The sequence below is a fragment of the Sus scrofa genome, chromosome 6 (genome assembly GCF_054392235.1).
Source record: "Sus scrofa isolate SSC_HxYL_T2T_F1_AM1 chromosome 6, Sscrofa_HxYL_maternal_Yorkshire_Landrace_v2.0, whole genome shotgun sequence".
Taxonomy (NCBI): Eukaryota; Metazoa; Chordata; class Mammalia; order Artiodactyla; family Suidae; genus Sus; species Sus scrofa.
Genome location: NC_139388.1, coordinates 73,239,845 through 73,265,321, shown reverse-complemented (window position 1 = coordinate 73,265,321; position 25,477 = coordinate 73,239,845). Strand labels below are relative to the sequence as shown.

The 25,477-nt window shown below is 45.7% G+C and overlaps 1 long non-coding RNA gene across 1 annotated transcript; it reads right to left on the bottom strand.

The window, feature by feature from the left end:
* Positions 1-4,336: 4,336 nt before the first annotated feature.
* LOC146402540 (uncharacterized) lies at positions 4,337-14,649 on the bottom strand. Its single transcript, XR_014807030.1, has 3 exons — positions 13,600-14,649; positions 12,407-12,519; positions 4,337-6,106 (listed from the first exon to the last, which is right to left on the bottom strand). It is a non-coding gene; the product is annotated as an uncharacterized LOC146402540 (long non-coding RNA).
* Between the last annotated feature and the right edge of the window lie 10,828 nt (positions 14,650-25,477).

Below are 25,477 nucleotides of genomic sequence, written 5' to 3'. Positions count from 1 at the left end.
AAATAAGACTCTGGTTGAGGAGTTCCCCGGTGGCTCAATGGGTTAAGGATCCAGCAATGTTGCTGCCATGGCGCAGGTCTCATCTCTGGCCCAGGAACTTCCACAAGACACACTGTGGCCAAAAAATAAAATAAAATTAAAAAGGCCTGCTTTACTTCCAGATTTAAAAGAAAGAAAGAAAGAAAGAAAGAAAGAAAGAAAGAAAGAAAGAAGGAAGGAAGGAAGGAAGGAAGGAAGGAAGGAAGGAAGGAAGGAAGGAGGAAAGAAGGAAGGAAGGAGGAAGGAAGGAAGGAAGGAAAGGAAGGAAGGAAGGAAAGGAAGGAAGAAAGAAAGACTGGTTGAAGAGCAACGTGGTAAAGGAGGAAGTGACCTTGACCATGACAGCTACAAATTAAGAAGGGGGCATGTTCAAAAGTAGAGATCAAAAGGTGGTTTATTAGGTAAAAAAACCCTTAGTGACGGGTGGGACTCTTGAGAGATCCGAATCTGTACCAGGCTGTTTAAGAATCCACACGATGCTGTTTCAGACCAGAAACGAATGGATGACCCAAGAAGGCTCCCAAGAAATGAATAGTGGCCACACAGAGATGATATTAATCATTAACTTCAGAGCGACCTCAGACTTCTGTCCAATTTCAGAACAAGTGAGAAGGGACAGCAGTAGCAAAGACGAGGTATTATTTAACAGCCGGAAAGGCTCAGAGACAGCGAAGGCAGATAAAAATGGTACTGAGTGTTGGGAATTTTTTTTCATGTTTATATAAGGGCAGTTTTACTACCAGTAGTTAAGAAACTGAAATATAAATAAACCATAAAAATGTATCTAGACCATGTAAACATTATGGGCTGTACGATCTGGCCTGAAAAAAATCTCCTCACTTGCGTGCTGGATTTCCAAGGCGTAGCCTCTTGGGATATTAAACCCCAAAGGGAGTTTGATGGATGAGAAGGGATCCAGAAACCAACAGCCCTCAGCTCTGAAGTCTGTTCATCAAGAGGATTTTAAAATCCCTTCCCTTCGGTTAAGAGTAAATTATTTCGTTTCAGCCTTTCAGAGATGAGTGTTTTTGCTCCCGGGACAGCTGTGACATTGGAAGGGCAGAGCATTTACAACCTGAAGACCTGGGTTTTAGTTTCTGTTCTGCCACTTCCTAGTAGGAGGTTAGGGAAGTGAAGCAACAGCCCTGAGCCTCAGTTTCCTCATCTCTAAAATGGGGCGATAAAATGACCTCACTAAGATTGTTACGGTCTTGGAAAGCCTGGTGAGGGCACCCCGCAACTGTTTAGCCGATGCATATCTTAAAGCAACTGGAAGTCATTATTTTATGCCTGGAAAATTTCACAGTTAAAAGTATTTTAAAAGTCACGATTACGGAGAGAACAAACTACTTTCGATGTCATCACCAAGGGTACTGGCTTCAAAGCCTCTCTTTGTAAAGACAGCTCCACGCATCCCTGAAGGATTCTAGATACTCATCTGCAGACCCGTGGAATTACCTTAGCAATGATGACAAATAAATACATGCATTTTATGTCAAGAGCAAAAACTGTGTCCCCTTTGTGCTGACAACCAGCTTTCCAACTGTAGTTAAATGCTCCACAAGAGCGCGTGGAGACGCGGGTTTACAAGGCGTTTGGAGGGATTCCGATGTTTTCCTGCCTCCTGCACTTCGGCTCACTCCCCCGTGGAAAATGTCACTTGTGCCAACAGTGGAGAAGCTGCCAGCTCCTTCTGATTTATAGCCTTTTCCTGTGAACCGCCTCTCAGAGCTGAAAGCAGGATGTTACGTTCATGTTTGCTTTTGACTTCTCCCCCCACGCCAGGCGTTTACATCAATTTAGACGAAGAAGCCAAAATCTCCGCTGTGCTGTTTGATCCCTGGTTGAAGTACACACTCACCACCTCCCGACCCTTGGCCCTTCTCACCTCCAGTGATGATTGTGGAGGAGGAGATCCTGGGTCTCAGAGAGAAACACAGAGCCTGGTTCTGCTTGAGAGAGCATCTCCCTCTCCCTCTGAGTCCTCGGGAGCTCCCATGAGACTGTGGCATCCCCACGTTTGGATTCCCTTCCCCCCCCAAAAAAAAGTTATCATTAAATCTCTGCCAAGATTTAAAAAGCACAGTGGATGGAGTGACTTCACATTTGAATGAAACAGGCAATTCGCTGGGTGGAGTTAATGAGGGGAGAGGTGAGTCACGATGGCGTCTGAGTATAATTACAGCCCATTTAGAACTGAGCACGTAGGTACGTGACCTTTATTCTCCACCAAGGCTGCACCAACGTTCACTGCCAAGCTGACACGGACAACCCGGGGGGGACAAATCCAAACTGGCAGAAGCCACGCATGGGATCGTGTTCGTGGTGATTAGATGGCTTGGAGAGTGGATGAGGTGGGGAGAAGCCCTGTGCTTCCATCAGTTACACACCTGACGGGGTTCAAGGGACCCCGGGGACAGGGGGCTGGTCTCCAAGGCTTGGAGCAGAATCCCTGCCATTGTGTTCCCGTCCATAATCACTGTTACTCCGACAGACCCCGTGTTGAGCTCCTCCGATGTCTCCTCCCTGCCTCCCTCCCCTGTTACCTTACATCCAAATACCAAACTTTTGGATTCCCTTCCCCCCTCCCCAGGAAGGAGGATGGAGGGATGGGGGATTCTCCCCCCACCTGCTGCTCCTAACTGCTCAGACACATATCACAAATAGCCCGATTCGATGGTTATTCCCCTGTGAGATTACAAGCTCATTGGCCCTAGAAACTATGTCTTCTTACCACCATTTTTTTATGCCCTGCGGCGCCAACACAGTCTATGATCAAAAAGTATCTGTTGAATGAACAAAGATGTTAAGGGGCCCTGTCGGAGCCACCAACATCTTGACTCTGATGGACAGAAGTCCTTTAATGCCCTTCTCATCACCAAGGTCACACCAGTTATCCTGTGTCTTTCAGAAAGATGCCCCATCTTGCAGAAAGCAGACAAAATCACTTGGCAGCAGTAGAGGTTAAGTTCCTAGATGCTTTGAACAGATAATCTTGCTTTAAAAGATAACAAACCCTGAGATCACTAGTATGTGGAATCTAATAAAAAATGATACAGGAGGAGTTCCCGTTGTGGTGCAGTGGTTAACGAATCTGACTAGGAACCATGAGGTTGCGGGTTCGATCCCTGGCCTCGCTCAGTGGGTTGAGGATCCGGCGTTGCCGTGAGCTGTGGTGTAGATGGCAGACGTGGCTGGGATCCTGTGTTGCTGTGGCTCTGGTGTAGGCCGGTGGCTATGGCTCCGATTCGACCCCTTGAGCCTGGAACCTCCATATGCTTCGGGAAGCAGCCCTAGAAAAGGCAGAAAGACAAAAAAAAAAAAAAAAAAAAAAAAAGAAAGAAATAAAGAAAAGGAAGATCCACTGCAGTCCATCTCATTATTCATCAGAAATTGTGGCAAATTATATGAGATTTCACTTTTGTTTGAGAAATTCTTGCGTAAGAAGGAAAAATAAGTATCACCCATATCGATGTGCCTACACTCATCCATGGCATATGTGTTAGAAGTCAGCCTTGCCAGTGTTTTGAAGACGTTGCTCAAAAATACAAGTTATCTTCATCACATGTAACAGCGGATTAGAAATAAGGGAGAAATATGTCACATGCACTGAGTACCATATTCTGGCATCAGGAGGTGATGTGCAGTCGGTCCTTTCCCCGCATCCTCCTAAAATGTCCAAGTAACATTTTGACATCCCCGGTCACATACACCCCAATGTCCCGAAATGAAATGTCATCCTCTGTAGCACTCATCTCTTTCCAAAATCACTCTAGCCTCCTCCCGATCGCCCACAGTTTTTCCTGTCCACAAACACGTTGGGTGCTAAAATTCCATGTGTTTCTTGTCATAACGACCCTAATTGGTCACCAAAGCCGCTCTATGTCATACCAATTTCAAAGACACTCAGAGTACTTGGTGACTCTCAGATTACAAACATGTTATTAATTGACATAGTAATTCCATAAAGTAATGAACAATTATGCCCGCCACAGAGGAAACTAAACCTCAGAAAGATTAAGTCATTAGTGCTAGGATAGGACAAGGTCGAACTAAGACCCAAACTGGAAACAAGGTCTTCTAATTCAGGGCTGTACTTAGAAGGCAATGCTTCCTTATCTTTCCCCATGGTGTGCTGTAAAAGAACAGCAAGAAGCCAGGAACAGGGCTTTTTAAAAAAAGAAAAAAAAAAAATGTTATCTTCTAAAAATAACATCCCACATTTAATCCGAAATTGCTCAGTTATCTCAACCGTTCCTGTGTGTTTTTTTGTTGTTATTGTTGTTTTTTTCCTTGTCTGGGGACAGCTGACCTGTCTCCAAACCTTGAGAAGAGCCTCTGCCTTCTTCAAAAAAGTCCTGTGCATCCTTCTCTGGTTCAGTAGAGCCTCTCAATGGCTCTCTAGCTTCAGGTGCTAAGACGCAATTTGGATCAGGTCACTTCTCAGCTCAAAGCCCCTCAGGGGAGGAGTTCCCATGGTGGCTCCATGGGTCGAGGACCTGACATTGTCTCTGTGAGGATGTGGGTTCTATCCCTGGCCTCACTCAGTGGGTTAAGCATCAGACGTTGCTGGGGCTGTGGCGTAAGTCGCAGATGTGGCTCAGACTCAGCCCCTCGCCTGGGAACTTCCATAGGCCCCAGGTGCAGCCATAAAGAGAAAAGAAGAAGAAGAACCGAGAAGGACGAGAAACCCTTCGGTGGAGTCCTCCATCATTCAGAGTAAGAGCCAATATCCTTACCACCAGGCCTTTTATGATATGGACCCTGTTCCCTCTCTATCCTCACCCCCAACCCCTCGTCACTGCATTCCAGCTGTGCGCTTGGGTTTCTTGGGCACTCTCCTGCCCCAGGGCCTTTGCACATACTCTTCCCTTCCCCGGGATGCTCCTCCCCAGAAGTCCATGTGATTCACACACTGCAGAGGTCTTTATTCAGCCACCACCTCCTCAGAGATGCCTTCCCCGACCCCTGGATCTATCATTTCAACGCTTCCCTGCCTCAGCTCAGCCTGTTCAAGATCCTGTCCCTGCCTGACCTCTTCTGTTTTTCTCCCTAGCACTTGACACGACCCCACACTTCTGAATCAAGATCACTTACTAATCTTGTGTGGTGTCACGACCCAGGACACCAGGCCAGCCAACACAGGGGAAGGGAACCACCCCGGGTGCGGTGGTGACCATGTGCAAATGTGACCAGTGCTGTCATCGTAAACCGTGCTCAATCCCTTTTCACACCACTGCTAAGCACTATTACAAAGTCACTTGCGGTTGGAATAGCTTTAAAAAAAAAAAAAAAAAAAAAAAAACCTCGGAATACTATTAGTTTCCGGTGAATAACTCCAAGAAACACGGTACTTGGGGAAGAATTAAAATGTTTTCAGAACAGCACACACAAAAAAGCGGCCTGCCGCGGAGCCGGGGGACAAGCGCATCCTGCCGAAGTCATTTTCCTGTTTAGGAAACCACAGCAGGCTGCTCTGTGGATATTTTGAGATTGACTGTGCTCTGATTCATTCGAAATGAGATTTCACATGATAATACGTCTCTCTCAAGTGTTTTGGAAGAAAGTCCTTTCCATTTTGGTTCATATTTTTCACTTTAAAAAAGAACCTTTTCCCATGTCCAAGTTCAGAAGTTACTGTAACATCCTCTCCCAAAGCTTCTTGCAGGTTATTCCCAAAGATTTGTAAAAGAGAGAGAGGGTGGAGAGGTTTAAATGGACATGTCCATTCAACTAAATTCAGCATTCACTGAGGGCTTCCATAGTGTGTCACCGAGCAAGTTTTGCAGCCACCCTTTTGCCTTATTTTGTGTGTATGGAAGACAGCAAGGGATCCATTGGCTTCTGCAGATGTGGATTGTGTTCCTGCCTCGAGGTGGCCACAGGTTTCAGCCTTGCCTCGGCTCCCATCCTCCTCCAAGCAGCTCCTCCAGAGATGAGAGTTGGCTCCAGTCAATGAAATGCTTTCTAGCGCCGTCTTCCTTTGGGCAGCAGAGCTCTGGGCCCCTAGTGGCTTCCATTTTGGTCTCACTTATTCCCAGGCAATACCCCGGAGCTGGCACAGCAGCTACAAAAATCAACACACAGTATCAGCATCAGAACTACTGATTTGGGAGTTCCCTTTATGGCTCAGCAGGTTAAGAACTCAACTGGCCTCGCTCAGTGGGTTAAGGATCGGTGTGGCCGCATGCCGTAGTGTAGGTCTGCAGCCTCAGCTTCCACTTGACTTGTAGTCTGAGAACTTCCATATGCTGCAGGTGCATCCCTAAAAAGAAAAAGAAAAAGAGAATTACTGGTTTGGGCCAAGGCACTTCTCACAAGATCTGGAGGAAACAAAGGCAAGGATAATTGGGAGTCTTTACAGAAAGTTCTCTCTGATGATCTCCTGAGCTATCTTTTTTTTTTTTTTTCTTTTGGCTACGCCTTTGGCAGATAGAAAGTCCTGGGCCAGGGATCAAATCCGCACCACAGCGGTGACAACGCCATAGCCTTAACAGCTAGGCCACCCGCAAACTCCCCTGATATATCTGTTTTTTGGTTTTCTGGGGTTTTTTTTTTGGTCTTTTGTCTTTTTTTTTCAGGGCCACACCTGCGGCATATGGAGGTTCCCAGACTAGGGGTCTAATCAGAGCTGTAGCTGCCAAGCCCACGCCAGAGCCACAGCAACACTGGATTTGAGCCATGTCTGTGACCTACACCACAGCTCACAGCAACGCCAGATCCTCAACCCACTGAGCGAGGCCAGGGATCGAACCCGAAACCTCATGGTTCCTAGTCGGATTCGTTTCCTCTGCACCATGATGGGAACTCCCCCTGAAGTACCTTGAGTGCCCTAAAATAGCCACCAGACAACCCTCTGAATTCTCTATGCCTGTTTTCCCAAATGCCTAACACAGTAACTTGCACATAAGTGTCCAAGAGATAATTCCCACACCTGATTTTTGTTGGGTGAATTTTTTCAACATTCAGTATGTAAAGGATATTTATCTGTCTCTTCGGAGAGTGTCTAATCATGTTGTTTTTTTATCACTGAGTTTTTTTGAGAAAAAAAATGCTATGCATTTATGCAAAAGGCAAGGTATAAAGCAGAATGACTTCAAATAATTTAAAAGGCACATGGCCTGGCCATTCTAACACCAGAAGAATCTGAAGCGTCAGATGAAAAAAGATTAACGGCATGTATATAAACTTTTTCACTGTGTATCCCTGCATTTCAGAAACTGATCACCAGGAGCTGTTATCATGGCACAGTCGGTTGAGGACCCAATGTTATCTCCATGACAATTCGAGTTGGATCCCTGGCCTTGCTCGGGGGGTTAAGGATCTGGCATTGCTGCAAGCTGTGGCCCAGGGCCCAGCTGTGACTCCGACGGACCCTGGCCTGGGAGCTTCCACATGCCATAGGTGCGGCTGTTAAAAGAAAAAATAAATTGATGACCCATAAACTGTAGTGTGTTTAGACAATGGAACTCTAAAGGCAGTAACAGCAGTAAACAGCAGTAAACACTGCAGGATATTAGATGTAGTTCAGAAACCTCCTGTGGCGTGAAAGAGGCTTTATACAAAAAGGTACGATTGCATGGTTTCATTTATATGAAGTTCTAGAACAGGCCAAACTAACCAACAGTAGGGAAAAATTAGAATTCCAGTTGTCTTCGAGGCTGAAACAGGAAGTAATTGGGAAGGAATCTGAGGGAACATTACGAGGCTCTGGTCATGGTCTACTTTTTTAGGGGTTTTCAGTAAACAAGTATAAACATTGGTCAAAACTGACCCGGGGGAGTTCCCGTGGTGGCGCAGCAGAAACGAATCTGACTAGTATCCACAAGGATGCAGGTTCGATCCCTGGCCTCCCTCAGTGGGTTAAGGATCCAGGGTTGCCGTGAACTGTGGTGTAAGTTGAAGATGCGGCTCAGATCCACCGTTGCTGTGGCTATAATGTGGGCCAGCAGCTGTAGCTCCAATTCAGCCCTTCTGCTGGGAACTTCCACATGCTGCAGGTATAGCCCTCAAAGCAAAACAACAACAACAACAACAAAAACAAAAAACAAAAAACAAAAAACAAAAACCTGACCCAGTGGAACACTTTAGATTCATGAATTTTATTGCATGTAAATTTTACCTTAAAAGAAATAAAAAGGAAAATAACCATACATGAAAACTGAACTCTAGTTACCGACAGACATGCTGAAGGGTTCAGGGGAAAGGGCTGCTGATGGTGGCAACTTACTGTGAATCACTTCAAAAAATAAGATGGGGAGTTCCCATTGTGGCTCAGTGGTTAAGGACCTGATGCTGTCTCCCTGAGGAGGCAGGTTGAATCCCTGGCTTCACTCAGTGGGCTTAGGATCCCACATTGCCGCAGTGCAGAGGTTGCAGATGTAGCTTGGATCTGGTGTTGCCAGGGCTGTGGCATAGACCCCAGCTGCAGCTCCAGTTTGATCCCTGGCCCCCAGAAACTTCTGTATGCCACAGGTGCAGCCATATAAAGGGGAAAAAAAGGAAGATGGATTCCTGCGAGAAAGGAAGGAATACACGGAAATGCTCACAGATGGGCTCGTCTGTGAAAAAGAAATAGAAAGAATGCATCAGAAAAAGCATGAGACTGGATACCTGCAGGAAGCAGATGGAATTGTGTGGAAGGAGTCGGGGAAAGGCAGCCCTCCTCTGAGCGTGTATTTCTTTACAGCCCCGACTTTAGACACACAGGACTCTTTTTCGTATCCCCCCACCCAGATATGCCAGACAGATATATAATATTCCAGATTAATCAGGATATGGAGGAAACCCCAAATGGAATATAAACAATAACAAATAAACCTGACTGACTCGAAATGAACAACACAACCACACTAAAGAGGGTGGGAGGAAACACTCTAAGCTAAGTAACTTTGGGAAATGGTATTTTGTCTATAAACTAGAAGGCTAAAGATACAGAAGACTGTGTAGTAAATTTGTTTCTCACAGAGGTGCAGATTAGCATTTCTGAAGTGTATGCTAGGGTTGAACAAAGAAGTAAATATACTGTGGATGATGAGAGCCAAATTTTTCGCTGCCGGAGAGAGAAATTTCTGATACAGAAGAAGCCCAGAATGACTCTATGGTGTTGAAATGGACTAAAGTCATCCGTGTGAATTCACGATTTCATACAGATATAAATGTAGATACACACGCATACACTCACATACCCACAGATGAATACAGAGAGGCAGCTGCATGTGTAACAGGTACAGATGTTAATAAAAATACACGGATGTCCCAGCTCCATCTACTCAGAGGGCCTAAAACAATGGCACCCCCATACCAGTAAGCACACTTAGTACCCGGATCGAGGTTTCTAAATACCATTCCCCAACCAAAGAGCCCAGGGCACCTTAGAGAAGAAGAAAAAAAAAAAAACAGGGAAAAATACAAAATGAGCCTTGCAACATCTTGTGGTTCCAGACAATAAGAAAATGCCCCCCCCCCAATGCGGGGCTATGCTAAAAGGACTCAGGAGCTAATCAGAAAGGAGCAGCCAATGACCAAACTAAGACAATAAACTAAATGATGATAATACTAGATGATAACCCAAAGAATAAAATAAGCGTTCCCGATTCCAATCCTACTCCAAATACATCATTGAATACATAAATAAATAGAGCATAAGGGACATGGCTGCCTTCCAACGGAATTCCAGCAAATATACACAGAAAGAAGGAGGGACATAGAAAGGCGCCATCTGAGAACAACAGAATATTTGCTGCAGGCGCAATCCTGCAAACTGCCCGCTCAGTGAAGCAGGTGGACGTTTGAGGAGAAAGCAGGGTATTTGCACCGTCTCAAAGTATTTCCTCCAAAACACTTAATACTTACAAAGTGAAATAGTAAATTGACAATGGGGAGGCCTGGCACACAGCCCCTCACCAAGTGATAACAGGTGATGAATAATCAATAACTGCCGAGGATGACAAGATGTAACCTGCCACCACGTATGATGAACTGACAACGGTACAATCTGCGATATTCTTGCAAAACGTGCCCAGTCTCAATCTAAACTTGAGAAAATGTCAGACAAACCCGAACTGAGAGGCACTTAACAGAACTACGTGGCCAAGACACCTCAAAAGGCTCAAGGTTATTCAAGACAAAGCCTGAGGAACTATCATAACTGGGGACACAACCAATTTTTTTTCGACCTGTACATTGTTTATTTCTAAATTAGACACGTTGCTGGGCTCACAGGCCATGGAGACTTTAAATACAAACGTAGAATCAAAATAAGTATCTATCACAAAATGCGTTATGTAAGACTTTAAAAGGAAAATAGAAATAAGATTAAAGAAATATTTCCTATATTTAAAATTTTTTTTTTAAGGGCACCGGTGCAGCACATGAAAGTTCCCAGGCGAGGGGTTGAATCAGGGCTGTAGCCACCAACCTGCACCACAGCCACAGCAACACAGGATCCAAGCTGCGTCTGCGACCTACACCACAGCTCACGGCAACGCTGGATCCTGAACCCACTGAGCGGTGCCAGGGATCAAACCTGCCTCCTCATGGATATTATTCAGGCTCATTTTGGCTGAGCCACAATAGGAACTCCCTATACTTAATTTTAAAATGACCTAGTTCTTTCTGTCCCTTGTTACAGTGCGATTCTGTCTTCTTTTCCAATCACACTTGTCTACACTGCTGGCAGCCTTGAGGGCACCTTTCTTCTCTTTGATGTGATGGCAAAGCTAAGGAGATGCAATACCTCAATCCAGTGTGGGCTGCTGGAGTGGATGTTGCAGCAGGAAAAAAGGATGTTAGCAGGAAAATCGATGAAATTCACATCAGCCCGGTAGAGTCATGAACAGTGCCTTGTCCATGTCAACGATCTGGCTTTGATCACTGCGTTTTGGTTTCGCAAGATGCTAGCGTTAGGGAAGCTGGTGAAAGGTATTTGGGAAACTATGATTTTTGCGACTTTTCCAGAAGTCTCACATTATTTCCAAATAAAAAGTTTTAGGATAAGCAGTGACGTCCTGCTCTATAGCACCAGCAACTATATCCAATCACTTGTGATAGAACATGATAGATGCTAACAGGAGAAAAAGAATGCATTTATATGTGTCACTGGTCACTTTGCAGCACAGCAGAAATTTACAGAAGATTGTAAAACAACCATAATCGAAATGTTTAAGTTTTTAAAAAAATAAAAATAAAAAGTAAGAACTGATGGATAAATCGACAGTTATACGACAGATAAATACATTAAAACATTAATTGTAGGAGTTCCCGTTATGGCTCAGTGGTTAATGAATCCGACTAGTATCCACAAGGACACAGTTTCCATCCTGGCCTCACTCAGTGGGTTAAGAATCTGGTGTTGCCGCGAGGTGGGGTGGTAGGTCCGAGACCGCAGCTCCGATTCGACCCCTAGCCTGGGAACCTCCATGTGCCGTGGTTGCAGCCCTAAAAAAAGCAAAAAACAAACAAACAAAACGTTAATTGTAGACTCTAAGTGATGCGTATGGAGGTGATCCCTGTATAGTTTTCTTAACTTTTCACCATATTTGAAACTTGTAAAAATAAATGTTGGAAACATTCAATTTTTAATAAAATAAATTTAACTTTGATTTAAATTTAAATTCAGGAGTTCCTGTCATGGAGCAGCAGAAACAAATCTGACTAGGAACCATGAGGTTGCAAGTTTGATCCCTGGCCTTGCTCAGTGGGTTAAGGATCTGGCGTTGCCATGAGCTGTGATGTGGGTCACAGACTCGGCTCGGATCTGGTGTTGCTGTGGCTGTGGTGTAGGCCGGCAGCCGTAGCTCCGATTCGACCCCAGCCTGGGAACCTCCATAGGCTTTGGGTGCAGCCCTAGAAAAAAAAGGACAAAAGAAAAAAATTAAATTCATCTGTTCCTAACTGAACACAAAAAGCTTTGTAATCAGTAATTTGACCTGAGTAAAGTGGAATAAAATGACTTCTGCTGATCAGGGCGACACAGGAAGGAGACTCGTATTCTGGAGTTAGAGATCAGAACAATCTAATCTCAACTACAAAAGATCAAGTACACCAGAGGCAGAAACTGTAATTCAAAAAGATGCATGCACCGCTATGTCTAGGGCAGCACTATTCGTAAGAGTCAAGGCAGGGAAACAACCTGAATATCCATAGACAGATATGCATTAAAAATATGGTACATATATGTGATGGAATATTACTCGACCATAAAAAAGAACAAAATAATGCCATTTGCAGCAACGTGGATGGACCTAGAGACTATTATACTAAGTGAAGTTAGACAGAGAAAGACAAATACCATGTAATATCATGTATATGTGGAATCTCAAATATGACACAAATGAACTCATCCATGAAACAGAAATAGACTCACAGGACTTCCTGCTGTGGCACGGTAGGTTAAGCATCTGATTGAGGTGGGTTGGGTTGCTGCAGAGGTGCCGTTTCAATCCTTGGCCCTGGACGGCCAGATGCTGCAAGTGCGGCCTTAAAAAATCAATCAATCAATCAAAATAAAAAAATAAATAAAACTGACTCATAGATATAGAGAACAGATGTGTAGGAGTTGGGGAGGTTGGGACGGATGGATGGGGAGTTTGGGATTAGCAGATGCAAACTATTTTATGGATAGACATTAAATATATTTTATATATTATGCAGACTACAAGGTCCTAGTGTATAGCATGGGGAACTATATTCAGTCTCCCCTGATAAACCAAAATGGAAAAGAATACAAAAAGAATGTGTACAGGTATAACTGTATCACTTTGCTATAAAGCAGAAACCAATGCAACATTGTGAATCAACAATACTGGAGTTCCCGTCGTGGCGCAGTGGTTAACGAATCCGACTAGGAACCATGAGGTTGCAGGTTCGGTCCCTGCCCTTGCTTAGTGGGTTAACGATCCGGCGTTGCCATGAGCTGTGGTGTAGGTTGCAGACGCGGCTCGGATCCTGCGTTGCTGAGGCTCTGGCGTAGGCTGGTGGCTACAGCTCCGATTCGACCCCTAGCCTGGGAACCTCCATATGCGCGGGAGCGGCCCAAGAAATAGCAAAAAAAAAAAAAAATACTTCCACCAAAAAAAAAAAAAAGACTATACCCTTGAAAAACGTAAGCAAGAGCAAGAGACCAACACCTAAAACCTTAAAAGGGAAAATGGAATTCTTAGCAAGTAAACATTGCCTATATCTTTAGGTATATAGACGCGTCTGGTTCCAGCTGTCCCTTAGCAGAGACACGGCCCCATTAAGAAGCTCAGGCTCCATCTCCCAGTCCAGGCCTAGCCCTGGAAGGACAGACCAGCCTTATCAAGCCACTGATTAGAGGAGGGAGGAGGTGGCGGAGTCAGCGAAGCCAGGGCTGGTGTGAGTTGGTACCGTTGCCTTCTTTAATATGATTTAATTGCTAAATAAACTGATTGGGTGAATCAGCCCCACAGTAAAATGATGTAACAAAGCAATAAATCTGTACTGGTAACCTTTGGGGCTCTGTGCGCACACACACACGCTAACCCACATATTTATCATGGAACGCGGGAAACGGCGGAGCTGTAATGCAATACACACGTGTTCCTTGGAGGCTGCGCATCGGGATCTGATGAAGGGAAAACATGATCTTCATGCTGGAAAGGTTCACGGATCAGGAAATGTTCCTGTGAGATAATTCAGAAAGCTTCTGGTTCCCCGTATAGAACAGGAAACGCCAAAGGGCCAGTTCAGCCCTGCGAGGATAGACGTGCCGGGGAGAATTCAAAACCCAGTCCTCCTGGGAACGCAGGAGGGAATCAGACCCAGAAGGTGGAGATTTGCTTGGCTGCTAAACGTATCTGGGGCTACCGGCGAATGGCGAGTGCTTGAAAATTTCCTAAGACACACATCCGTTTCAAAGCTGGGGTGGAACTGAAAAACGCTTCCCCAGGGGATGAATGGATTTCTTTGTGCATGTCAGTTTGGCTGGAACTGACAGACCATACATGTAGAGAGAGACGTGGTCCCTGATGGTGACCCGTTGGGGCACAGCCTAGGTGACAGGTTTCCTAAACCCTCTTCCTTTTCCGGCGGACGTCGTAGTCTCCCATACGGATGACTTCCCATGTGAAAGGGATGTTAGTGTTTCTTCTGGGAAGGTAATCATTCTAACTAACAATTAAAAAAAAAAAAAAAACCACGAATAGCTAAGAGTCATTAGATGCTTAGAGTGGACCGGGCCCTATGCTCAGGAATTAGATGTAGTAACTCATTTTGATAATAATAGTTTCTTCCCAGAGTGCTAACTGAGCCCAGGCGGGACGCAGAGCTGACTTATTGTTTCTTGGCAATTCTAGGAGAGTGGGTGAGGACTACTAGCATAGCCTTTGAGCTCTTCCACAGATTGCTTGCTTGCTTGCTTTTTTTTTTTTTTCTTCCCGTACACACTGAAGGTTTGCCAAGGGTTGCATCGAAAATGAATCCAGCTGCGTTTATTTCAGAATTGCCAAGTAGGGCCATTCCTCCAGCCAGCACTGCAGTATTCATTGCTAATTCAACACGACACGCTCAGAGCACACATCTCCCTCTGATCTTCAAAGAACGTTCATGTACCGAGGAAGTCATTTTGTGACACAGCTGTGCTCAAACCTGGAAAAGAATAGGAGTCACAGATGGGCGGATTTACTCAGAGATGCCGCGCTAAGAATCGATCAGCGTGTCCTCCATTCTCAGTGGTGCTCCGTGAGTGTGACTTAGAAAAAGAAGAGATGAACGTGAGTCCCTTCAGGGTTTTTTTGTTTTTGTTTTTGTTTTTTTTTTTTTTGCTTTTTTCAGCCGTACCTGCATCATATGGAAGTTCCTAGGCCAGGGGTCGAATTGGAGCTATAGCTGCCAGCCTACACCACAGCCAAGGCAACCGGGGATTCCTAACCCACTGAGCCATGCAGGGATCGAACCTGCATCCTCACAGATGGGGTCTGTAACCCACGGAGCCACAACGGGAACTCCTGGATAGTTTTTTTTTTAAAAGGCCAATTAACTCTTTTTCTGAATTAGGACAACAAAGAAGTACGTTGGGGAGTTCCCTGGTAGCTCAGTAGGTTAAGTATATAGTGTTATCACTGCTATGGTACAGGTTGGATCCCTGGCTCAGGAACTTTTGTATGCGACTGGCACAGTGAGAAAAAGAAAAAAAAAAAAAGGAATTCCTGTCGTGGCACAGCAGAAATGAATCTGACTAGGAAACGTGAGGTTGTGGGTTCAATCCCTGGCCTCTCTCAGTGGGCTAAAGATCTGGCGTTGCTGTGGCTGTGGTGTAGGTTAGAAGCTACAGCTCTGATTCGACCCCTAGCCTGGGAACTTCCATATGCCATGGGTACAGCCCTAAAAAGCCAAAAGAAAAAAGAAAAAAAAAAGCGTCTTTGGTGTGATGGCTCTGACACAATTTCGCATTGTGTCTCCCTTATTAAACTTCAAAAGATTGTGTCTGTTTTGAAAGATGGATGGGCATCAATGGTGTTCCTACAGCTGGACCACATTGTGAGACTTAAATGCACATTAACATACGCCGTTGGAAATACAGACTTGTGTAGGCACCTAGTCTGTAAGACATTGACCCTGTTCTCCCAGGTGATAAAGCAGATTTATGCCCTTCCTCTCTCTATGGTAACCACCCAACCAGCTCTGCTCCCAACACAAGTGCAAAGCACCACGTGGATTCCGGAAAGAGATTGCTTAAGGGAGCTCAAGATACCTGCTTGACCTTCAGACATTCAAAACTCCCTGACTCTTGTGAGAAAAAGAATGTCTATATACACAGATGTATGACTGGGTCACTTGGCTGTACTGCAGAAATGGACAGAACACTGTAGATCACCTATGATGGAAAAAATAAAAATCGTATTTAAAAAAAAAAACCCTCCCTGACTCTGTATCCAACTATAAAATGTAAACATGGACTTTGCAAGGGACACCAAGGGTTGAAATGGAAACATCTCTGACTCGAACCCAGCCCAAACCCAGCCTGGGACCTGAACCCACGGCTTTTTTCATTAGCATCACTTACTTGGTGTCGGGACTTACGGAGGCTCAGGGTCTTTGTGCCTCAGCCCAGAAGAAATTCAGCAAGAGACAAAGCGATAGGCAAGCACTAGCTTTATTAAGAGACGATGCTTGTGAGGGATAGACGTGGGCGAGCACAGAAGCTCTGCCCCGGGATTCGGAGGGCTCCGGTTTCATAATCCAAGGAAGGTGGGAGGGGAAAGAGCCCAGGCGAACATCACTAGCTCCTCCTTCGTATCCGGAGGAGAGTATATGACCCCATGAGGTCAAACTAGGATTGCCGTGGTGCTTATTCAAATCAGCAGAAGGGAGGTAACATATGCTAAACATGTGGAGTCTTCTGCATAACGAGTGTCTCCTGTTGTGAAATATGTCAGCTTTCCTTTCAATTCCTGTCTTTGGTCCTAAGGATCATGATAGGACTGAACTTGAATGCAGGCCTCACTGGATTGTTCACTTAAGGACCTGAGGCACACGTCATATGCTTTTATTTATGGCTTTGTAGTTCAGCAAGCCTACTGGTTCCGCAGCATTCTGATGGCTTTCCTGAGTGCTTATTAATTTAGAGTGGTCTCCCCACGTTCCCCAGGTCTCCCTCTCTATTTATGGCCCCTACTAGGACTTCTGCAACCACCTGTGTAACTATCCTGCTCCATCCCTTTCAGGATCAGGCAACGTTCGTGCACAGACACCAAGGACAGCCGTGTCCCATCCCCGAGCCATCTCCGAGCTTATGCGGCTCATCCTCCAGAGCAGAGGCCACTCGACCATTTTGGGGGCCATAGCCTTTCCCCCAAACACCTTGGAAATCCTCTTTGTGGACCAAGGTTTCTTGTTTCTTTTTTCTTTTTTTTGTATTTTTTCTTTTTAGGGCTGCACCCGAGGCTTATGGAGGTTCCCAGGCTAGGGGTCGAATCAGAGCTGCAACCGCTGGCCTACACCACAGCCACAGCAACACGGGATCCAAGCTGTGTCTTCGACCTACACCACAGGTCATGGCAACACCAGATCCATAACCCACTGAGTGAGGCCGGGGATCAAACCCGCAACCTCGTGGTGCCTAGTCGGATTCGTTAACCACTGAGCCACGACGGGAACTCACGGGCTGAGGTTTCAAGCCTCAACTTGCCTCCTTTCTACCTGTAAACATGCCAATACATTCCCTTCACCTTCGAGGCACCGTGTTTTGATCCCAGCTGCCGTATTGTCTTTGAGTTCTTCAAGTGCTCTCGAGACACTCTTCTTTCCCTTCGCAAAGAAACTCCAGCACTCAACACATGAAGAAAAAATTCCCTTTTTTTGTTTGTTTGTTTGTTGGCGGCTCCCATGGCAGACAAAAATCCAGGGCCAGAGATCGAACCCATACCACAGCAGTGACTTGAGCCACAGAAGCAACAATGCCAGGTCCTTAACCCACTGAGCTACCAGGGAACTCCAAAGCTTCACTTTTTGCAAGATATCCCTAAATCACTATGTTCTCCCTCCCACCTTCTGGCGCTAATTGCAGCTCCAACATCGGTCTTGAATCCACCTGCTTCTCTTTATCTTCGATGCCAGGATGCCGGTCTGCGCTGGCATTTCTCACCTGGACTCTTGTACTTGATTTCGAAATGGGGGTAGAGCTCCGTAGGAGAGCATCTGACTGCATATGGCATCGGACCCTCCCACCTTAGCAGTTTCTTGATTGTTCTCACACTCAGATTCTTCTCCCATCTTTTGAAAGACCCGGTGTGGCTCCCATCACTCCCCTTGGCTCCCTCCAACCTCTTTCCTCTTGGCCAGGAATATTCTGCTCTCCGCCTGCTCCCCCAACCACTTCACTCCTATTCACCCTTCAGGTCTCGGCTCAAACATCCTCGGGGATACTTCCTTGACCTCAGACAAGGTCATGCTCCATATTGGGCACCATATTTCTTCCCGGGGCCGAAGCGCAGGCTCAGTTTGCAATAAGACCCTTTGTGTAGGTCACGGTTTGATTAGCGTGTGCCTCTCCCACGAGCCCCTACGACCCACATGCCAAAAAGCATGTCACCTTGCCCATGTTTTTGTCCACAACAGAGGGCGCAAGCTCCCGCCCTTCTGGGGAACTCAGTCAATATTCCCTCTAGTCTGCTGTCTACCTTCCAGAAGGAGAAGGCGAGACTCGTTGTCCCTGCTCCCTGCTGCCTTTCTCTGCTTATCACAGGGTGCCTTCCAGTCACGCTGTGTTTCTGAAAGTGCTCCCTAGAAGGTCACGGAGGACTTCCTGTTGGTCAACCCAGCGTCTCCTTTTTTTTTAATTGTTGATGTACAACATTGTGTTAGTTTCAGGTGTACAGCAAAGGGCTTCAGTTACCTATGTTCTTTTTCAGATTCTTTTCTCTTATAGGTGATTACAAAGTATTGAATATTGTTCCCAGTGCTATAGAGTAGCTCCTTATTGTTTGATTTATAGATGGTAGTGTGTGTGTGTGTGTGTGTGTGTTTACTATTTATTTATTTATTTTACTTTCCAGTTGTTATATGCTGCTTTTTTTGTTGGTTTTTTGTTTTTCTTTCTTTTCTTTTTTTTTTTTTTTTTTTGTCTTTCTCTCTCTTTTGTGGCATATGGAGGTTCCCAGGCTAGGGGTCCAATCGGAGATGTAGCCACCAGCCTACACCAGGGTCACAGCAATGCGGGCTCCGAGCTGCATCTTTGACCTACACCACAGCTCACAGCAATGCTGGATCCTTAACCCACTGAGGGAGGCCAGGGATCGAACCTGTGTTCTCATCAATGCCAGTCAGGTTTATTAACCACTGAGCCACGACGGGAACTCCTAATTTTAATTTTTTATTAAAGTGTAGTTGGTTGACAATATTGTGCCCATTTCTGCTGCACAGCAAAGAGACTCAGTTATATATATAAATACATTCTTCTCCTTCACGGTCCATCCCAGGCGATGGAATATATTTCCCTGTGCTGTACAGTAGGACCGTGCTATTTATCCATTCTCAGTGTAATGGTTTGCATCTAGTGACCCCAAACTTGCCAATAAAAGCAGTTTATCTGGAGTTCTCGTTGTGGCGCAGTGGTTAACGAATCCGACTAGGAACCATGAGGTTGCGGGTTCGATCCCTGCCCTTGCTCAGTGGGTTATGGATCTGGCGTTGCCGTGAGCTGTGGTGTAGGTTGCAGACACGGCTCGGATCCCGCATTGCTGTGGCTCTGGCGTAGGCCAGTGGCTACAGCTCCAATTTGACCCCTAGCCTGGGAACCTCCATATGCCGCAGGAGCGGCCCAAGAAATAGCAAAAAGACAAAAAAAAAAAAAAAAAAAAAAGCAGTTTATCTGTTTTATATGTAGTCGTGTGTATATGTTCATCTCCGACTCTTAATTTATTCCTCCCCTCTTCTTTCTCCCTTGGCGACCGCATGTCTGTTCGCTGTGTCTGAGTCTGTTTCTGTTTTGTAAATAAATTCGTTGTGTCATGTTTTAGAGCCCATGTATAAGTGATATCATATGATGTTGGTCTGTCTCCGTCTGGTTTACTTCACTCAGTCTGATAAGCTCTGGGTTCCAGTGAGTTCTCTTCGTCCTCCTGGCCCTCAAGACCCCCACCCCCCCCCACCCCGCCTCCTGCATCCTCCTGACTTCCAGGATGGATAGATTCCCGCCCGCCTTATCTCCTTGGCCTCTTTCCTGGCTCCTCTCTGCTTCCTCCTTAACTGCTGATTTCCCCTCAGAGTCTGACCTTTCTGCTCGTATCTACTCTTATCTCTTCCCGCTCCTCATCACGGCTTCATTAACCTTTGGATACCTCCGAGAGTCCGATCAAAGTTACAGACACCCATCCATCATGTCCAAGCAGACATTCCATTCCAGCCTGCCAAGGAGGAATTCACAGAAAACATCGCTCCTAACTCTGCTGGTTCTACAGCCTTGAACCCAAGTGTCTGAGCCCCCGTGGGTCCTGGGTGAGGACTCCATGCCACCTGCCCTCCTGGCACTCTCTCCCATTGCTCACCACTACCTTTGGGTGCCAAGTCGCTTTCCAGCTCCAACTTCCCTTGAACTCCAGCCCTGATTGCCCATGGCTTTTTCTTCCTAGATGTCCCGCAGGCACCATCAAAGAGGAAACTCATTTCTTTCTCAAGTCTGCTATTTTCCCCTGCTTTCCCAATCTCCAGCAGTTGCCCCAAACTAGATATCTTTCTGATTTTAAAGAATACCTTTTTTGCACCCATCGCTTCCCTAACAAAGTCAGCCAGGAAAAAAAAAAGAAAAAAGAAAAAAGAAAAGAAAAGCAACTTGAATGTTCCCAGTCTAATTTCCAAATAGTTTTTCAAAATACGCTCAACCACTCTCCTGAAAACAAACCAGTCCCCCAAAAAACAAATGATAAAACATACACGTGCCAAGAAAGGAATAATGAAATCCTACTAACAGACCCCATCCCCTCCCTCGACACCACCAAGAATATAGTAAATGTGCTAAGGAACAATTGCGGAAGAAGGGGTTCTGGGCATGAGATGTGTGGGGGCGGGGATGCTGTTCAGGAGGCGGGCAGCCCAACCCCAGCGTCTCTGGAAGGGCCTCTTATGTCAAGGATCCACCCTAATATCGCCATTGCCCTTTACCCTCCGAAGCACCTTGGCTGGTCTCCTCGCTGACCCCTTGTTTCTCAAACAAACCCTCAGCTCTGCTGGGGCCTTTCCTCCAAGAGCGTGTGTCTCCTCTCTGCTCTGGCATTTCCAATTCTTCTTGAGACCCAGGACAAATGACTCATAGATGGGCAGTGTGGCCCACATACAAACGCCCTCCGTCGAAGCCAGAGCCCAAGCTCTACCTTCTCAACAAAGCCTCCCCCAATTTAATTATGTCAGCAAAGCCTCATCAAGCCATGTTAGGTGTAAAGAACTACGTCCTGTGGGGTGGGGGTGGGGGGAGGGGTTGTGCTGAATGTGCTAGAATAGAGAGGGGCTAGAAAGATGAAATGAATGTGGCCTCCAACTCAGGATGTCTTTTATCCAGTAGAACAATTTTTCAGAAATAACACTAAACCCAAGTGAAATGCCAGACCCCAAAGCACAGAGGTTAAGGTACAAGCAGAGGCAAAAACACCTTCTCCTTTCTCTGAAACTGCATCTTATTTGTGCTCTTTTTAGGCTCTGTGGTCCTCATGTGTTAATCCACACCCAAAAGTGGTTTGGATGGCGTTCCCTGGTGGCCTAGAGCCTAAGGAACCAACATTGTCATTGCTGTGACACAGGTTGGATCCCTGGCTGGGGAATTTCCACATGCTACAGGTCAAAAAAAAAAAAAAAAGGCGGGGGGGGGGGGGGGAACATTACTGGTTGGGAAGCTTTCTGAAGGCAGGAACTACATTTTTTCTGTCTCCAAAGAAGCCTAGTTACCTTGTGGCTCAGTGGGTTAAGGATCTCATGTTGTCACTGCAGTGGCTCAGGTCACTGCTGTGACACAGGTTCGATCTCTGGCCTAGGAATATCCACATGCCACAGGAACAGCCAAAAAGATTTTTTGAAGAAAGTGGGGGAAATATGAAGATTGATTGAATATTAAATGATACTAAAGAAACCTCAGGAGTTCTGGTTGTGGCACAGTGGAAATGAATCCAACTAGAAACCAGGAGGTTGTGGGTTCAATCCCCGGCCTCACTCAGTAGGTTCAGGATCTGGCATTGCCACGAACTGTGGTGTAGGTCGCAGATGCAGCTCGGATCTGGCATTGCTGTGGCTCTGGCATAGGCCAGTGGCTACAGCTCTGATTTGACCCCTAGCCTGGAAGCTTCCAATATGCTGTGGGTGCGGCCCTAAAAAAAGGACAAAAAGACCAAAAAAAAAAAAAAAAAAAAAAAGAAAGAAAAGAAACCTCAAGAACTAGCCTTTGGTGTTCCCACAGTGGCTCAGCAGTAACTAACCCAGCTGGTATCCATGAGGATGCAGGTTCCATCCCCGGCCTCGCTCAGTGGATTAAGGATCCAGCATTGCCATGAGCTGTGGTGTGGGTCTCAGACTCAGCTCAGATCCCAAGTGGCTGTGGCAGTGGTGTAGGCTGGTGGCTGCAGCTCCAATTTGACCTCTAGCTTGGGAACTCCATATGCCGTGGGGGCGGCCCTTAAAAAAAAAAGGACTAGCCTTTGAGCAGAGGGGCAGAAAGGCAGGAGCTCGTCCCATTCACAGGACAAGTGCTAATACAGGGAGCTCAACTCACACGGAATCATGAAATAGCAGCAAATAATAACCAAGCCTCACATGAACCACAACCTTGATTTTTCAGTGAATTCATCTTTTATGCCCCAAGGGCACGCATCAGAATTTTCACCAAAGATGCCATCAACTGCATTGGCCTAAAAGCATCCTCACTTCGAAGTTAAAATACATCTTCCCAAGATCTTTCAGCAGCCATTGAGAACGACAGTGGAGGAAAAAAATGAATCAAAGGGTCTGCGTCTAAACCCTGCTGTTATTATCCCAAAGCACCGCGGGCCAGGTCCGGTGAAGCAGAAGCAGCTCTGGGCGGCTGGGCTGGTACGTGTCCAGCTGGTACAGTAGGTGGTTGGCTTTTGTCTGTGAGTCACTCATGGGGGAAACTACACTTCTTGACCAGTACTGTAGGCGCAAAGATCCGGTATTTGCTTTTAGACCGTGGGAGCGAAGATTAATGAGGAAAGTACACCAGCGCAGCTGGGAAGCCAATTCCCTTCTGATCGCACAGAAAGCACCACAGCCAAGTCATTTTCTGTCCTAGAGACAGGGGAGGTTCACGATGACGACGTGAATTTTCCTGTCCCTTCAATTCATTTCTTCTGCCTCATTTATTGCTTTACACCCCCGCCCTTCTTAAAAATGAGACTAAGCCTCCGCTGCTTTGGAACATGAAGCATGTCAAAAACATATCATTGCCCAAGCTGCTAAAAAAAAAAAAAAAAATTTCATTATGGAGTTCCCCAGTGGCTCAACAGGTTAAGTATCCAGCATTGTCACTGCTATGGCTCCGGTCACCACTGTGGCACAGGTTCAAACCCTGGCCCCGGGAACATCTACATGCTGCTAGCGGAGCTACAAAAATTCATTTCAGTGTTTTTCTTCTATTCTTTCCAACACTGCCTATTCAGCAATTTTGAGATTCTAGGTCAGGGTCAGCTTGTGTGGGGGCATGATTTTCCCTCTTCCAACCAAGATAATCTCCTCGCTTCATACAATCTTGTCATCCATGCAACCAAAATGAATGTTTAGACCTCATCAGACACTACTGGATGCAGAGAGGATTCTTGAAGGCTATGAGAATACCAACGAACATGCACTCCCCTCTTGAACCATCACGTCTCTTGGATTCCAGCAAAACCCCTGAGCAATCAGAGTAAACCAGCTGTCGGAAGAATTCACGCATTTTAGGAACTATGGTTTATTGTTCAATGCTTAGAATTAAAAGTAATTTTTTGACCGGGCAATTTTTCCAAAAAATTTAGCTCAATGACAAATCCATTTTTCTGGATACAAAGAGCTAGTAACACAGCTTCCTTTGTTAACATTCATTTTTGTGGCACACACAGTCTTGTGGTAACACTTTTCTTGAGCTGGTTCTTCCTGTGAGATGTTATCAACATCTGCTGGGGCATCGTTTTTTTGTTTGTTTGTTTGTTTTTTAAAGGGCCACACCCGTGGCATATGGAGGTTCCCAGGCTAGGGGTCCAATCAGAGCTACAGCTGCCGGCCTACACCACAGCCACAGCAATGTGGGATCCGAACCACGTCTGCGACCTACAGCACAGCTCACGGCAACACTGGATCCTTAACCCACTGAGGGAGACCAGGGATTGAACCCAAACCTCATGGTTCTCTGATTCATTTCCACTGCACCACGACAGGAACTCCTGTTGGGGTATCCTTTTTTCTTTTTTTCTTTTTTTTTTTTTTTTTTTTTTCCGCTGTGCCAGTGGATCAAACTCATGCCCCAGCAGTAACCAGAGCCACAGCAGTGACGATGTCAGATCTTTAACCCACTGAGCCACCAGGGAACTCCAGTTGGGGCATTCTTATATAAAGGATGCTATTTCTGTTGGTTTTGTTTTCTTTTGTTTTCATTTTGTTTTTGCAGAGAATCTGCAATTTTTATCATCTAATTGAGGAAGCATATACAAATGAATTATACTAGACGAAAGTTATTTTATATCCAGCCAGAGCTGATCGACTTGCAGCTTTTCAGCCATTATCCTCACCTGGCCCATAACGATGCTAAATGAAGGATGCGATTAAAACTGCAGAAGAGAAAATGCGAAATTCACAACCTCTCACTTATGGGGCAACGGCAGCTAATTGGCACTCTGCTGAGAAGATAAAGAGAAAATGAAAAGATGAGTCAGGAATCAAAAAGGAAGTGCCACCCATATGGAGGAGCGGACACAAGGAAAATAAGTGCCCACCACCTTGGGCAGAAAAAAAAACTGCCGAAGAAGCCAGTTTGGAGGCAAAAAAGCTCTAATATTCTCCAGAGACCTCACTCACTTATCTGAGTAACAGGATAGAAAAGCCACCAGCACATAGTAGGCCCTCAGAATGCATTCATTGATGGATGATGGATAACTGTTCTAAATGATGACCCAAGGAGTTCCCATCGTAGCTCATCAGAAGCGAATCTGACTAGCATCCCTGAGGACGCAGGTTTGATCCCTGGCCTCGCTCAGTGGGTTAAGGATCTGGGGTGGCCGTGACCTGTGGTGTAGTTTGCAGACACAGCTCGGATGCCGTGTTGCTGTGGCTGTGGTGTAGACTGGTGGCTACAGCTCCGATTCAACCCCTAGCCTGGGAACCTCCATAGGCTGCAGGTGAGGCCTAAAAAGACAAAAATCAATAAAAATTAAAAAAAAAAAAATGATGACCCAAGATCTCAGTTATGAGATCATTGTATTTAATATGCTTTTCCTTGTGTATGGCTAGAAGTAGAGAATAATTTACTTTTTTTTTTTTTTCAAAAAGATTTTTGTTGGAGTTCCCTGGTGGCCTAGCAGTTAAAGATCCATCATTGTCATTGCCAGGGCGAGGGTCTGATCCCTGATCAGGGGACTTCTGCATGCCTCAGGCATGGTCAAACAACAAAATAAATTGTATAAGAAAGCGAACATCAGACATGGACAACAGTTCTATTAGTTCTAAAAGAGAATCTGGGAGTTATCTCAATGCATAGCTGGTTAAGGATCTGGCATTGTCTTGGTTGCAGTGGCTTGGGTCACTGCAGAGGCGAGGGTCCAGTCCATGGGCCAGGAACTTCCACCTGCCACAGGCGCAGCAGAAAGAAAAAAAGAAGAAAAAAAGCTAAAAAAAAAAAAAAAAAAAAAAAGAGAGAATCTAGGTTATTGTCTAAGAGAAACATTCTACTCCAGCAGGACATGGCCAGGTACAGAGTCTATAGCAAAGGGAGGTCTATATAAAATGG